The sequence below is a fragment of the Populus alba genome, chromosome 11, assembly GCF_005239225.2.
Source record: "Populus alba chromosome 11, ASM523922v2, whole genome shotgun sequence".
Classification (NCBI taxonomy): Eukaryota; Viridiplantae; Streptophyta; class Magnoliopsida; order Malpighiales; family Salicaceae; genus Populus; species Populus alba.
In genome coordinates, this window is record NC_133294.1 from 20,311,334 (window position 1) to 20,327,640 (window position 16,307).

The 16,307-nt window shown below is 29.2% G+C and overlaps 1 long non-coding RNA gene across 1 annotated transcript; it reads right to left on the reverse strand.

Moving 5' to 3' along the window:
• Nucleotides 1-391: 391 nt before the first annotated feature.
• LOC140956127 (uncharacterized) lies at nucleotides 392-2,728 on the reverse strand. Its single transcript, XR_012171191.1, has 2 exons — nucleotides 2,386-2,728; nucleotides 392-2,259 (listed from the first exon to the last, which is right to left on the reverse strand). It is a non-coding gene; the product is annotated as an uncharacterized lncRNA (long non-coding RNA).
• Nucleotides 2,729-16,307: the final 13,579 nt, after the last annotated feature.

Sequence of the window (16,307 nt, forward strand, 5' to 3'; positions counted from 1 at the left end):
CTAGTCGTGAGAGGCTAAGATTAGTGTTCCGAGCGAAAAGATTTTCACTTTTCCAACGTCCAGACCTTATTGAAACCACATCAACTTGCTACAAACATAAAATTAAAGAGAGAAGAATAGAAGATGTCACGGGTCTACATTCCTATGTTCATCGAACTATGCCTGTTCAGCAGTTGACGTTTAGAAACAGAACCTGGGGAACTATTGTTTATAAGATTTTATGCATCGAGATCCACAATTGACGGTGGCACAGAGTTTAGCATTTGAGAGGGATTGGATCAGGAAGGCAATGCCAATACATTACAATCCCGAGGGCATCAACTGTTGTTCAACTTCGACATCATTGCTTCTCTGCAGCTCAAAGTGAAGAGCCCTTTTAAAACACAGATCCTTGAAACAAATTAGAAAGGGCCTGCAATTTTACGTCCAAAACAGACTTCGAAAAGCAAGGAACTAATCCATGCAAACTGACATCAAAACATAAATCATAATTGCTCATTGGCACTATTTCTGTTCAACAAATTTCTCAGCCAATCAGTCTAGAAACATTATTGGAGTTAAATCGAGAACATGGCTACTGAAAGAAGTTACAGTCATGTTTGATAAAAAAGAAATGACACCATATTTACCAGCTATGGTTAAGTTGCTCTGTAACCATCTTCGCCCAGTGCCCACTGAAAATTGGAGTTAAGGTGTGGCTGTTTCAGATCTTCTCTCCCGGCTCACAAAACAGTGGAGATGAGCAACGTTAGTTGTGTTAATCTGTCAGCTGAATCAAAATGCTCTACACTAATTGTTCGCTGTGATGTTAGATGATCACTCTGGCTCTATTGGGCCAGTGGGTCCACATCTACTCCTCTTTTGCTCATATTCGTCCTGCTCTTCTGACTTGCAGGTTTAACTATCAGATGGAAGCTGATTTGAGTCCTCTTCGGGACAGCCAACTTTAACAGGTGCATTTGCAGGTTGGGACGAAGTTTCTGCAACTTGATTCTTTGTTTTTGACCTGATGGACAGTATCTTTAAGGTGCGCTCTGGGTAGAACAAAATCCATGGATGCCCTGGGAAGACACTAGTTAACAGTTAATTTAGTCAGTAGAACCAGCAATAAATTTATGAAAAACTCCACTTTCCACCATTATAGAGTCCAGGAAACTTATCAAAGATCACAAACAATGCATAAATCGAGAGAGTTAACAAGAGCTCGGTTAAAATGGATTTGACAATCACGTTTGCGAGCAGACAAGATTGCACGGACTGTAAACCTAGTGAAAATGGTAACTCTTAAGTTCTATAAGTTTGTTAAAATCTCAAACAAATGTACACTATAAAAAACTGACGCAGTTCTAAATTACAACTCAGGAAATATGGAGTAGCCTTTAATTAAAAATCCAGCACCTCAAGGCCGGGAATTGAGGACTTTCTACTAATACCTACGAGGAGTTACTAGAAATTGAGATTAAATCGGAAACGAGCAACCAAGAAGGAAAACCTAATTTCACACTTGGGAAACTTGCAAAGAATTATTAGGTTTTTTGACATGTAAGGATGCATCACGCACCATCAATCTAATTTAAATGGCAGCTCACCACATGCAAAGCACGGAAGCTGAAAATTCTTCTTTCAGTCAGAGGGGTTACTTCCCAGAGATGTAAAGACCTCTGAGACAAGTATACAATAGAGATTTCGTCAAGGAGATAAACACAGGCAATCACCTAGAAAGCTTGTCATCAAGGTGCTGCTAAGCAGACAAGGAACTACAGAGTGAGGCTCTCTTAAAAGGCAAACTGCCACTCATTAAAGAAGCTGTCGCTAAGTAGTCTAAGTCTTACCCGTCTAGTTGGATAAAATTGCAAAAAAAATCCCAGTGCCACAATACGAGCAGACATGTGAACCCAGAAGAGAAAACAAAATGCAATCATATGTCCGTCGTCTTAGTTCATTGTGTCTCAGATATTTATCAAGTGCTTCATCTGTGCATGGTGATCCTGGCTTATGCATCCCTTGTCAACATCCTTGCAACAGTTCGCGTGCAGGTTTAGATATTGACTCTCCTATCCCTGTGTGAAGATCAAGCTGGACATTCTTGGTTGCCTCAACCAGCCTATAAGGAGTCAGCTTGAAATGGAAGGCTTACGACCATGATAGCATGTAGGATGACATCAGCACTCCAAATGTCGACCTTCTCAGAATAGTTTCCCAATGGAACTTCAGGGACAACATATGCAGGACTTCCAGCCAAACCAGATAAGGTCTGATCTGCAGGAGAGTAAAAACGACATCTCATATGTATAAGATAAGCTTTGAGGACATCATTCAACTAATAATTACAAAAAGAAAACAAAGTAAAGAAAACAGCATGCTTTCTCAACCAACAAATCATACAAGAGACACCAAGGCTATGTTTGTTTCTCCCTCCTGCATTTCCTTCATTGATGTTTTTCAACGAAATGCCCTGATGTCCCCGTGGATATGCATGTCAAAGATTCTTCAATTTCGCTCTATATGCTTATTGTTGCATGCATAAGTTGCCGACGCCAAAAAGAGAAAGTGATATAAAAGCTAGCACTGGAAACAAAATTAGCGTTCTCAAAACAGATGCAGAATGCTTCCCATATGAAATTCTCATGGCCAGGCCTAAAATATATGAAAGAAAAATGAGAGAGAAAAAAATATTTCCATGATTTAGCACTTCTTAAAAATAAAAAAGTAGTTTTTATATTTTACATGCATCATGAATTTAATAACAAGTTTATTAAAACTATAGAAGCTTGATGTAAATTTCAAAAACACCGAAAACCAATTTGTTTATTTTTAATATAAAAGATTATATAACCTTATAGATAAGATGTATACCTGATATAAAAGAAATAGATGTAAAAATATGTTATGACTCTAGAATGACTAGGCTTGACCTATAAAGTCATGATTCATATACTAAAATGGACCTTTATTAACCAATAAATAGACCATTGTTTAAAAAAACACAACATTACCTTAGTAGTAATCAAATAAATAAATAATGCGGCTTACTTTAGGTGGGGTGTAGTAGGGGTGGTATTATCATTTTTATACACAACCAATATTCTTATCTAGACTTTGAAGATGTTTTATAGTTTCTAATAATCAAAATACTAGGTGGCGACTTTGAACATTTTTAACCATACAAAAATTTCTTATTCTTTCACGCATCTAAAAATCCTAATTCAGGATGATGATTATCGTGACGCCGCATGCGTATGCTAAATAGTAGTGAAAATGACTTTGCTTAAATGGAGCCAGCTTAAAGATCATTTTGAAATGATTTTTTTTTATGAGAAATGGTGAGAGAAGTTTAAGGTTAGTATATAAATAATCAATAATTTTTGTGTGTGTATTAAATTTAGAAACTAATTATTTTACAAAAATTATTATAAGAAATTTTTTTGATGGGATGTTGCAAACTCTAAGGTAGCCAGGCGAGTCTTGGAAAACCATAATAAAATTAGGTAAGTTTTAACGTGTGAAGTATATTAAGAAATTGTGATTTTTTTATATTTATTTTGTTTAAGGAATTTTTAAACCATATTGCATGATTTCTATTATGAGACACACGTCTATGCTAAGAAAAAAGCCAAGCTGGATAACTCTAAGGTGTGAAAGAATTTTAGATCTCCCCACATTACTAAGAGTAAATGAAAAAAATATCTAAAGTTTTTAATATCATAGGGTTTTAGAAGATGGTTACATAATGGGTTGCCTGGTATGAGTTTTTTTTATTTTTTATTTATTTTATTTAAGGATTTTATACCAATTACTAGGAATTTTCACCTCTAGACATAAATATTTTCCTTCTATTTTATTTTATTTTTTTTATTGAGAATTAAGTTATTGAACACGGGTTTATGAAATATCCTTGTGATACGAAGAGAGATCATGAAAGGATATTCTCAAGTTTGATATTGGAAGAGCCTTCTTCCTAAAGGACAAGATCTTGAAATGGTCTTTTGATAAGATGAAATTTAATAGGGACCATAAAACGATCTCCCAATATGTGAAGAGATCTGATGATGACAGTAAAAACATCCTTTGATGTGAAGAAATATCATATTGATCCTGAAAACATCTTCTGATTGGATGAGATTTGATCGCTATCTTAAACTAATCTTCTGATAGGACGAGATCCGATGGGTGCATACCATAGTTGTAAAGCCCAGCATGGCAAGCCCAGCTTTTTTTTAATTCTTCACCATGCTAGCTGTATGATTGGATTTGATTCGTGTGGGCTTTACTGTTTCATCCCTTCTTTGACTCCTGGGCTCAATTTAACATTAGGTGTCGATGGAGCCAGCTAACCATTGTTGTTTTTGTATTTTAAAAATAATTTTTAAAAGATAAAAAAAAAAAAATTATTTTAATATATTTTTAAGTAAAAAATATTTTGAAAAATAACCACAACCATACTTTCAAGTTTTAAAGGAACTTTAAAACCTTGGACAGAAAACATTGAGTAAACTTGGGGTGTTAGCTGCAAAATTCAAAGCCCGTAGCCAGCAATTCTGAAAAACTAAATCACGAGGCTGTATGATCGATTGATGTCATGAATGAGAGGAGTGCCTCTAGTTCTTGAAGGAGCAGCCTCCCAAGAGGCTGTATGTGTTTTAGTGACATGCAACCATGGAGCCTACCGTCTCTCATCACAGATTTGTCACTTCAAGGATAATGGTTATTTATATGCACCCCTCAATCATGCTAAATATGTGATTATTGTAATCGTTTTGCTTTCTCGTTCGGAACATGCACTCCTCAATCATGCTTAAAAGTACCTTCGCTAATCTCGTGATAATTATGCGTTATCTTTATTAAAGTTCTTTGTTTAGTTCAAGTTAACTGTAATCTTTTTAATTTTATTTTGAATCTCTGCTTTATGGAAGATGATTATTGTTTTTTTTTTGTTTATTTTCTAACTTTTGAGTCTCAATTAAACTAATCTCCCGCTCTAGGGATTATCTTGAGGTGTTCGATAAATGAGCCTCTTCAAATAGCACTTATTGCTGTCGACTCCAGGAAGCACATGCATGGCCAGCGAGGATTAATTATTAAAGATAGGCAGGCAAACTGGTGAAGCATATATGATTGTCTGTCAACAAAGGTCAAATGCAATATGTGTTTATGTAGTCGAATTACGTAACTGTATTAGCTATATAATTAAATTAAATTTATTGATTATAATATAGAATTTCAATAAGATATTATTTAAAAAATGAGACTTTGAAGAGATGATATTACACCACGTTAACTTGGTATTAAGTAGTTGTGTTCATTAAAACATGTCAACATATTTTTCTTGTTGAATGTATGTATTGAATAATTGTAGTTTGAATTTATATAATTTTATCAAAATCTTCCTGTACATTGTACTCAAAGCTTAAGAACTTAAGGAATGTAATGTCAAAGAGGAAGAAAGAAAAAATACAACGAAAGGTGCGGTGGCTGTGCTAATTTTTACAAGTTTTAATATGGTTTTAGGGATGGATGATTGGTTGAGATTATTTACTTTTGTACCCTTTCACCCCATTTTTTAATGTCCTCTAAACGCTATCTTGAATTGAAATAGAAGGGAGATAGTTGAGCACGTGTGCTCCGTGGAAATAGTTGAACACGTGTGCTCCTTCTGTAGCCCAGAGAATTTTCTCCCCTCTGGACCCCAAAACACAGCGATTTTAATCACCGCGATTAGGCTAGATGAGTAGAAAATTGGTGGTGTCCAAAAGTTATACGGGGCACGTCTCCTGTCTTTAGAGATCTGACGTGGGTAAGACGTGTCCGAAATTGTGGTTAAATTATATTTTTTTTAAATAATAAATTTATTTTAAATTATTTTTTTATAAATAAATTTTAAAAAATATATATATATTATTTTAATACATTTCTTCACCAAAACTTTTTTAAAAAACAATTTATTATTTAATATTGCACTGAAAAACCTGTAGATTTAAACCTAAATACTAAAATGAATAGTTAAATTTAGAAGAATGGGAAAGTTGCTGTGATTCGAGTGATTTTTTTTATCTTTTTGGTGTTTTGTTTTCTGGTCTCGCTTTTGTCACGAACTGTCATCTCTAAGAATCATTATAGTGAAGCATACAGTTTCTTCATATCTTAAAAGAAGAGATGGTCTCGGAAGGATTTTCTTCGAAGAAACAATACGATGATAGAACTTGGAAAGAGTATTTTCGAGATAAAATGTGAACAAGGCAGAGGAGACAAAATTGAATTCTAATTCTATTTAAACAGCGTCAAGGGAAGTTGGGGCGCCAGACTTTCTTGACGAAAGGAGTGGTAAATTAGGACTTTTTTTAGGTTTTTGTTTTTTGCGAGAGAGTGGCTAAGGGGGACGGATGTCTCTTGGACGAGATCTGCTTGGCTTCCTCTCGCGGGGACCTATAGCGCACATTATGCGGGTGGGACAAAAACTATCGATAATCATTCGCATTCTCGAAAGAAAAAGAATTGCTTTTCCAGAAATAAGTAAGGCAGTCACGTGGAGTATTTATTATTCAGAATAGACAAGACCAATCATTGAGGCCGCTGACGAAACGCGTTTCGGAAAAGATAGGATTTTTTTTTTATTATTCTTAAGTTGGGTCTAAGTATAATACGATCGTAGTCTATATAGTTAAGTTCCTAACTTTCAAAACTAATTTTTATTTATTTATAAGATGATTAAAATAGATATTTATAAGAGTTGAAAATATATATAAGATAATTTAAATGAATATTTGCAAGTATCTTAATAATTTAAATAAAAGAGTGAATATTTTTATTTTTAGAGACAAAACGTTCATTCTTTTATTAATTATTTTTATGAAAACATATTTGTTTATTATTAGCATGTTATATTTAATAAAAAAAAAATTTATAATGTAAAAAAAAAGTTATAAACAAAAATAAAAGTTTTCATGTGGCTATATAAAAAAATCAAAGAATAATTAATTCATAAAAATCCTATAAACAAATATCTACCATAATACTATTTAATTCCCAATAAATATTAATATAATTTTCTCAAGATAATCTAAGGACCAGAGTTAGCCTTTTTACCTCGATGAATGAAAATAGGGTTTTTTAGTCGCTCTATCCAATAATAAAAAATTCACATTATCACAACGAATACTAAATAGTGTTTTTAAGTCTTGGAGTACCATGCAATCCAATTTTTGGATTGTATGGATATCCCGGGAAACATGATTGTGCACGTGTAATGAAACGACGTGTAATAAAAAAATATCATTTCATGTAGATATTTTTATTAATTATTGGATATCGTTCTTAAAAAAACATGATCTCTGCTAGCATCTTAGAGATCTAGGTAAGATGAATGAATCACCAACCAATTCTCCTAACATTTACCTTGGCAACCAGACAAGGATGAAGATAAGAGTGAGGAGACAGTTTCATATGTGGGCAAAGTTTGAAGTATCAAGTCTTCTATATATGACATCCATATAACTTATCATAATATATAAAAGACTTATATTAGATAACGAATCAAAATTAGATAATTTATGTTCAAATAACAAAAAATTCAATATACTTGTAACACAAACCTGATGTGATTATTGTGCAACCAACTCATCTTGATAAAACTCGTGGACATGAGTGAGATTTACTATGAAATATCTAGCTCCATGTCATCTGACATGACAAACCACAAACTTAATATTTTTTTTCCATTTAATTAATATAAATAACTCATTGACTATAATCAATTTTAATTTTTTATTATCTAAAACCAATGGATAATGGCATATGAGTGACAATATCTAGCATATTATTACCTTAACTCTCTAGACGTTCAATATGAATATGTTTTTATGACCGAGCTATATTAACTAACATTGATAATTATAAGTTAGCATTTATAATTCTATTAATTTTAACAATCAAATAATTTTAAATATATATACCTAAAAAAATGGTAGGCACCCGGTAATTTATCTTTTTTTTTAGACATGCTCTGCATAGTTGCTCGTATAGATATGCAAGAATAGTCCCCTTGGTTGTGATTAGGAATAGCTCAAATATTCTCAAGTAATGTAAAAAAAAAAAAAAAACAACATTACTGCTTTATCAAAAGTATTTGTGAAAACAAGACCTCCAAACATATGTAACACGTATGTTCGAGCATACAAAATCAATTGGTCCTCTATCACATATGTTGGGGAGGTCTTAAAATTAATGCCTAGACATATCAATTTGATGTAGTCGCTTTTAGTGATATCTCCTACGCGAAAACCATCTACAAAATGATTTCTGAACACACTTCAAATGAACATAGGTTTTTGTTGAACGATGAACCTTTGTATTGCAACGAGTTCTTTATGTGTCACTTATTTACTGCATTAACACATTCAAACTTGTCTTTGAATTTTTTTTCTAACCTTCAATTCATCAACTGATAAGCTTGAATGCCTATGACTATTAGCCCACTTATTGCATTCGTATTGGTTATTCACACTCACAACCTCAAATTCAGGAGCAAGAGGTGGCGTGTATTGATTAACAAGCTTAATTAACCCATCATCCTCGTCTTTCTCCTCAACCTCAACTCTATCAATGTGATGGTCATCTTCGTCATCGCTTGGTCTGGATTCTCCATAACAATATGGAGACAATTTAATACCCAGTTAAGGTTCCATATTAATCATTGTTTGCACCAATATTTGTCTAGTAGCATTGCCACATAACATAAATGGACCAGCTACTCATAATGTCTTTGTAGTTTTTTAAGAGTTACTTAAACCTAAGTCAACTCTATACTAAAGGAGTCTCCTTATCTAGTTCAATTATTCAAATAGAGCTCCAACATATTAATCTTATTAATCCTCGTAAACCCAAACATTTAATTCACACTATCGTCACTACAAATTAGTACAGTGATATAATGAGCTTGACTGGCCTTGGTTTACAACATCCCCAGAGTAATTTTAACTTCTCTTTCAAATATATTTCAACTAAATCGACCACATAAAAATTGAGATAACTCGTTAAGAGAAATGTCTAATATAACAATTAAGAATTCATAGCTTCCTCCATTATAAGTAATACCATTGTCAGTATTAACAATGATACTACCATGGGAGCATAGCATTTCTAAATCATCGGATATCATGTTAAACAACACAATAAAATATAATTTTAATTTATTAATATATTAAGGTTAATGAAATTGCGTGATTTACCAAGAAATCCATAACGGTAATATAATCGACTGGAACCTAAATTCATCAAATTAATCGGTGAACTCCTAAATTCATCAAACTTTGCTACCATAACAAAATTATCAATCAAATTTATGTATTTTATAGTTAGTATTATTATATTATATACAATTCAGTATAATTCATAATTCAATCTAAATCAACACTAACTATTTTATCACATAACTTTATTAATTCACAATCAACATCAACCTAAAATCATTGGTTATTTAACAAAATAATCTAATTATCAACTTAAATTATATTTAATTAACCTAACCTCTCATTTAAAACTCTAACTTTCAATGTTATAAAGAGAGAGATTGTCGCCAATCTGGGCATAGAGAGAGAGAGAGAGAGAAGGTTGTGGGCGGTGGTAAGAGAAGTAGAGGTGGGTGGCTGCAAGGAGAGAAAAAAAAATAAAGAAATGAGAATAAAAAGGATCTTTAGGTTTAAATTGTTGGTTACCAATTAGGAGTATATTTTAAAATTACAACAATATCCAGACAATAGTAGACAAAAGAGTGTTTGTTCATCGTGCCAATCGAGTGCCTCTCGATTTTCTTTAAAGACGACGTGCGATTTGCTTGAAAATGTTTTTAATCAAAGCACTCGTGCTTGGAATTTAGAAATATCACAATTGGGCGCACTTTATGAAAATCAGAAAAGGGAAGGAAAAGACTAAGTAAATTAACAAACACCGAGCATTCATCGATCTGGTAATTTAATTTTCGGCTCCTTGAACACAGTTGCTCGGTACAGTCATTATGTCAATTTGACGCCATCAGTGAGAGTCAGATAAAAGATGTTGCTAGTCCGACACTTCTATTTGCTGGCATTGGCCCACGGAGAAAAGTTGAGCTCCCTCCGACACTTCTATTTGCTGGCATTGGCCCACGGAGAAAAGTTAAGCTCCCTTTGTATAATTTTCATGGTTTGGATTTTTTCTCTCGTCCTCTCGGATTCTTCCTGTGATTAGGGTTTGATTTTTCTAAATACGATTTGGAAGCACAGTTAATTGATTATTTGATTAATTTGTCCGGAAGCATATTGTCCGGAAGCATGTTGTTATTTTAATTATTGGCAACAAAACAACAATACCCAAGAATGTACGGACATGGCCTAATCTCACGTCACTTCTCATAATCTTTTAAGGTAACAATTACCACGAGGATAAAAATTTAAATTAAGACGGTAGAAGAAAAATTACAGTAAGGGTCTTTTTTAAAATTTAATTGTGATTGTTTTTTAAAGTGTTTTTTATGTTGATATAGATTAAAATGATATTTTTTTTATTTTAAAAAATTATTTTTAAAATCAGTGAATTAAAATGATAAAAAACATATATAAAAATTAATTTTTAATGAGAAAATAAATTTTTATACAATACAATTTGTATATCACGTATCTAAACAGTATCTAAAAATAATTGTTAATTAAGAATGTTCACGGTGAAAAAACAATGCGAACATTAGTTTTTAAAGATATTTAAATCACTGATAAATCTAAGGATAAATTACTAGAAGAAAGAGATAGGAAATAATTATAATTAAAAAAAAATAGTAGTACTGATTGGAGAAACAAATACAAATTTATGTTGATATATAAATACAAATTTGCTCAGGTATAAACCTTTCGAGACAAAAAAAAAAAAAACTAGGAGAAAGAATAAAAAGAAATAATATTGATAATTTGGGGTAATTTTACACTCCATACGTGGAATAGTAATTAATATCTGCCGGTAATTGAACCAAAAAGAGAGGCTTAGTTGATTTTTTAGTACTTTAAAAGACTCATCACTCACACTTACAACGAGATTCATCCACTCATTCTCGTTGATAAATAAATAAAAAATCAAAGGAAGAGGCTACACGTAGATGGTTTTTATTTTTTCCTAAAAATATCTTTGGCTTGAAAAGAAAATATGCACACACGTAGATGGTTGGTTTAGTTTCTTGTTTCTTGTTTCTAAAAATATCTTTAGATGTGCTGTCTACTGTCTACTCTGTAATTCGCCAGCTCAGCATGTACAGTCCTATCTCAGCCTACCGGTGACGCCACGGACCTAGAAGGAAAGTCGTACTGTCCATTTCTCTCGTAACAATACGTACGCCGTGGAGTATGAGCTTGAAAATTAGGGGTATTTTCACTTGAGAGTTATCCAGATTAACTTATGCATGCCTCAATTAATTTTATGGTTTTTAAAATTAACAACTATATAAATATTCAATGACTATTATATTAATAATTACTGAGCTTGAACTTAAGACTATGAGAAATTAATTTCAAGCTTTTTTAATTAAATAGTCTACTAAATGTTGTTTTGCTAATTGGTATAATTTGATTTGTTTTACAGCAGAAAACATGATGCTTGAAGTTTTCACGATTGCAAAATAGATATTTTTAAGAAATAGATAAATAACAACAAGCCAACGACTATATATTCAAATTACTGAATATACTAAAATGCTTAGGTATTTGGTTATAGATACACTGATTTTTTTTTCTTTATTTTTTTTCAATTTCAATTTTCAACAGACAAATTAATGACAAGTACGTGAAAATTTGTTAAGGATAGGAAAATAGAAAAAGGTGACTAGAGCATAAAATAAAGATAAGTCCCATGGCCAGTATAAAATCTAAGAAAAAGGTTAATCTTAGTCCTTTTACATTTTCTTTTTCCTTGAAAGTCCCTCCAGTTTTTGTGATTTCAATTTCTGTACAAGCATTTTTTATTTTTTTATTTTAAGTTTGTGATTTAAGAGACGAGAGAGAAAATCATTGGATTCCAACTAAAAAAGAGTAAGCCATTTATTGACTCCAATTTCATTCATTAAAAATGTTGATTTTGGTGTTGACAATTTCATTTGATAAAAAAAAGTTTGATGGTAATTGTTTTGAATATTAATATTGCTTGAAAAAACATATCAAGATCAGGAAAATAATTTTTTACTCGGTTTGATTTTGTGTTTTTTAACCTCTTTTTTTTCTTCAAGTTGATAAATTACTTTCTCATGCTCTAAGGGTGTTTATTACAACTTTTATGAAAAAATAAATTGAAAAATATTTTTTAAAAACGAACAAAAATATGTCTTGAATTTTTCCCTACCATAACAGTGATCAAAATATAGGCAAACAAACAACAATTCATTTGTTTTTTTATAAAATAAAATAAAAATATCATGACCTAGACAAGCAAATTCAGGTTGAGAGGTCCTTGCTTAGGTTTTTTTGAGCCCATGCGTATTAGGCTACCTAGATCCACATACTCGACCTCTTTTTTAATTTTTATTTTAAAAAATTATATCTTTTATCATGTATTTAGAAAAAAAAAATGCTATCATCTTAATATATTTTTTTATAATTAAAAAAATATTAAGTTAATATTTTTTTAACAGAAAAATAATATAAAAACACAAATCGCACTACCACATTAAACATAATTCCATGCAAAAGTTTCTTCGTTTTCCACCAACCCTTCTACTGGTAGCAGATAAAGTTGCCAACATGTGTGAAAAATAATATTTAAATGTGTGGAGCATGTTAAATTCTGTTGATTGATTAATTAATGCTCAGAATGGACAGATAAGTTTTTTTTTAAAATAAAATAAAATAAAAACTGTTTGATTTACAAACAAAACATGACCGTTCAGAATCAGTGTACACTAAATTTTACAAGGCAAACCATCGCCCGGTTGCTTCCGGACAAAATGTACTTTCGTTTCGCCGGGCACCTTTAAAAGCATGTAAATTTATTTTTGAGGTAATTTTTGTGATTATAATTTTAAAAAATAAGTTTTAAAAAAATATGGTTAGATGAATTTAGACATGTGTTTGATAAAATTTATGATTGAAGTTTATGTATAGCAAAAAATATATATAAAATGTTTGGTGAAAGTGTGGTTGCAGTTCTTTTTCAAAATATTTTTTTACATGTAAATGCATCAAGATATATATATATTTTTAAAAAATTATTTTTAATATTAGTGCATCAAAATGATCTAAAAAACTCAAAAATATATTAATTTGAAGCAAATAAAAAAATAAAAAATTTTAATTCTTTTCAAAAGCGTTTTTGAAACGTAAAAACAAATAAGATTTTACGAAACTCAATTAAAAAACATTAAAATTATTTCATAAAAATTACATTTCAAACTCAATTATTAATAGGCTATGCGATACAAAACATAATTTAGTTTGATACTAAATAACATACTATGTTTGTTTCACTACAGTCATGAAAATTGATGAAAACAAACATAACCTGAATTAGATGTCCTTTTAGAACAACAAGAGATATTTTTTCACATAATCCTACGGTCATTTTTATTTTATTTTTTTAAAAAAATTTATAATTAAAATCAATATTTATATAAAAAATAATGATTAAAATTCTATAGAAAAAAATACATTTTATCACATTAATGATTTTTTAATCTATTCATTTATTTTTTATCAGTACCATCATTTTTAAATAAAAAAATCAACAACAATGAAAATAAATATTCTTAAAAAATCCAGTTATCTAAAACAAGCAGGAAAATACATCTCTTCCATCAAAATTCTATTTCCTTGTTAATATATTTCTTTTTATTTTAACGTATTTTTTTTGTTATAAGTATTACTTTTTAATAAAAAAAACTTATAATAATCTCAAAATAAAGTTGTAACAAAAGAATATTAAAATAATAACTTCGTATCTATACGTGAATGAAGAAAATAATTAATTAATGGGGACTAACATATCTATGAAAATATATTAGAAAATAACAAAAATAAAAAATGTGTTTTTATTGAATATTCTTGAGCATGTTTGTAATATCTTTTGCTATTATATGTATAATAATTAAAAAATAATTATTAATGTTATCATAAACCTATGATATTATTTAATAATTATGATAAAATTAAATAATAATTTAAATTATTTTACTTACAGTGCATTTTAATGAAAATCTAAAAACTATTTAAAAAAAAAACTAGGGGACATTAGAAAGATGTCAGTTCCCTGGGTCTTAGAGGCTGGGCAAATGTGCTAGCCTACAGAAAAAAAGAAAAAATTAGGTAACCATAGATCTTTATAGCTAAATTCGCAAACCTGATCCTTTTTTTTTTTTAAAAAAAAACAAAACGAGTGATACATCATTGGTTTTTTTAATTATTATTTATATTGGCAAGTGACTTGTCATCTGTTAGTTTAGTTTAGATTTTGATAACCAGAGTTTTTATGTGTGTGTGTGTGTATACATGTTTAATATTAAAAAAATAAAAGTTGGAGTTGGAGTGTTAAATGAAATACAGTATCTTGCTAAAATCTTTCCACTCTCCGTGTTTTTTTTTTTTTTTTTTCAGGTTTAGGTTATAACTAACGTGGCTGAAATTGTTGGTTATAAACTTTAAAAATAAATTAAAAACGAATTATGTCAAGTTTAGTATTAATTAAAATGATCAATTTTTTCAATTTAAAGTCTAAGAAGGACACGTATTTTTAACACTATAAACTGACGAATCTCGTCAGTTAGCCAGTAATTATTTGACATAATTTGACATCTTAGAAATAGTGTAACGGATCAGTAATAAAATTTGTCAACTTCAATTGTCAATTTTCATATTAATCAACGTGAAAAAATAAAATGACAGAAATTTTTTGTTGTCATCCATAATAAAATAATAGTAATAACAACAAACAACAACAATAATATATTATTAGTGTCGGTCAATTAAATTATTTTTATTCAAATTTTTATAAAAATATTTTTAACCAGCACCGTTTGATGTATATGAGAGTGGTCAATGTAGATTAAGTAAATCCTAACATTTTACATTTAAATAGAAAGTTGGAACTATTTCATATATTTATTAGCTTTAAAAGTAATTAAATTTTACAATTTAATCATATAGTATTTATGAAAAATGAAAAAAATATATTTTATATAAAACCTCATCTCAATACAAAAAAAGAGATTAATCCATTGCAAAAAAAATAAAAAATCGTGCTTGCATGTATATATTAATTAAAAATATACCAATACATTCACTTCTCACTATTAAAAAACCAATAAAATATAATAAAATATTTTTTGAATGATAACGAATTTATAAATTTTTAATCCGAATAATTATATTCTTTAAATGTTTTCTAAATTAACTGTGAATATTCAATAAAACAAATCGCCGGAAGCCTTAAAAAAAACCAACCAGCTCACAAATCAGCGGAATATTAGATTGAAATCATTAGATTATACTGTTCCAGGATCTGTTATACTTTATGATGGAATGTTACGCCAGTTTATTTGCTGAAAGCAGTTTCATTTTAAGTAGTTTTTTTTTTTTAAATAAATTACTGAAAGTAAATTATTTTTTAATATTTAATATTATCATAAAAAATAAACTGAAAAATATTTTTAAGTGTTTGATTATATCTGAGAAATAATTTATTAATATATTTTTAAAAAAATTTATTAAAATAATGAATAGCAAATCTTATAAATTAAAAAGTTTGATGAAAATAATTTTTTTTAAAAATCTAATTTTATAGATTATTTCAAATAAAATAAATAAAAATTAAAATAATAAAGATCAAATCTAAAATATGCAAAAATTTGAAAGATAATGAAATTTTTGAAAAATTATAATTTCATAAATTATTTTAAATAAAATAAATAACAACTAAAATAATAAGGACTAAATCTGATAGATAAAAAAAAATTCAATTAAAAAATTAATAAAAAAAAATAACAATCATAAAAATAAGGATAAAATTAATATAAAAATTAAATCAAATCAAATCAAATTCTAAATGATGAAACTAAAAAAAATCAAAATAAAATTTATAGCAATACAAAATTTAAAGAACAAATTTAATATAATCAGTAAATAAAATGATATTTTAAATTTTTGCATAATTTTTGAAAAGTATTTTACACTTAAAATAAAAAAAAAATATATTTTCTTGAAAATCAAACTAATTTTTTTTATTAGAAAATATTTTATATTGATCAATTTTTTTAATAGTAAATAAATATAAAATAATTTAAAAAATAATATTTAAAAAAATTACTTTTC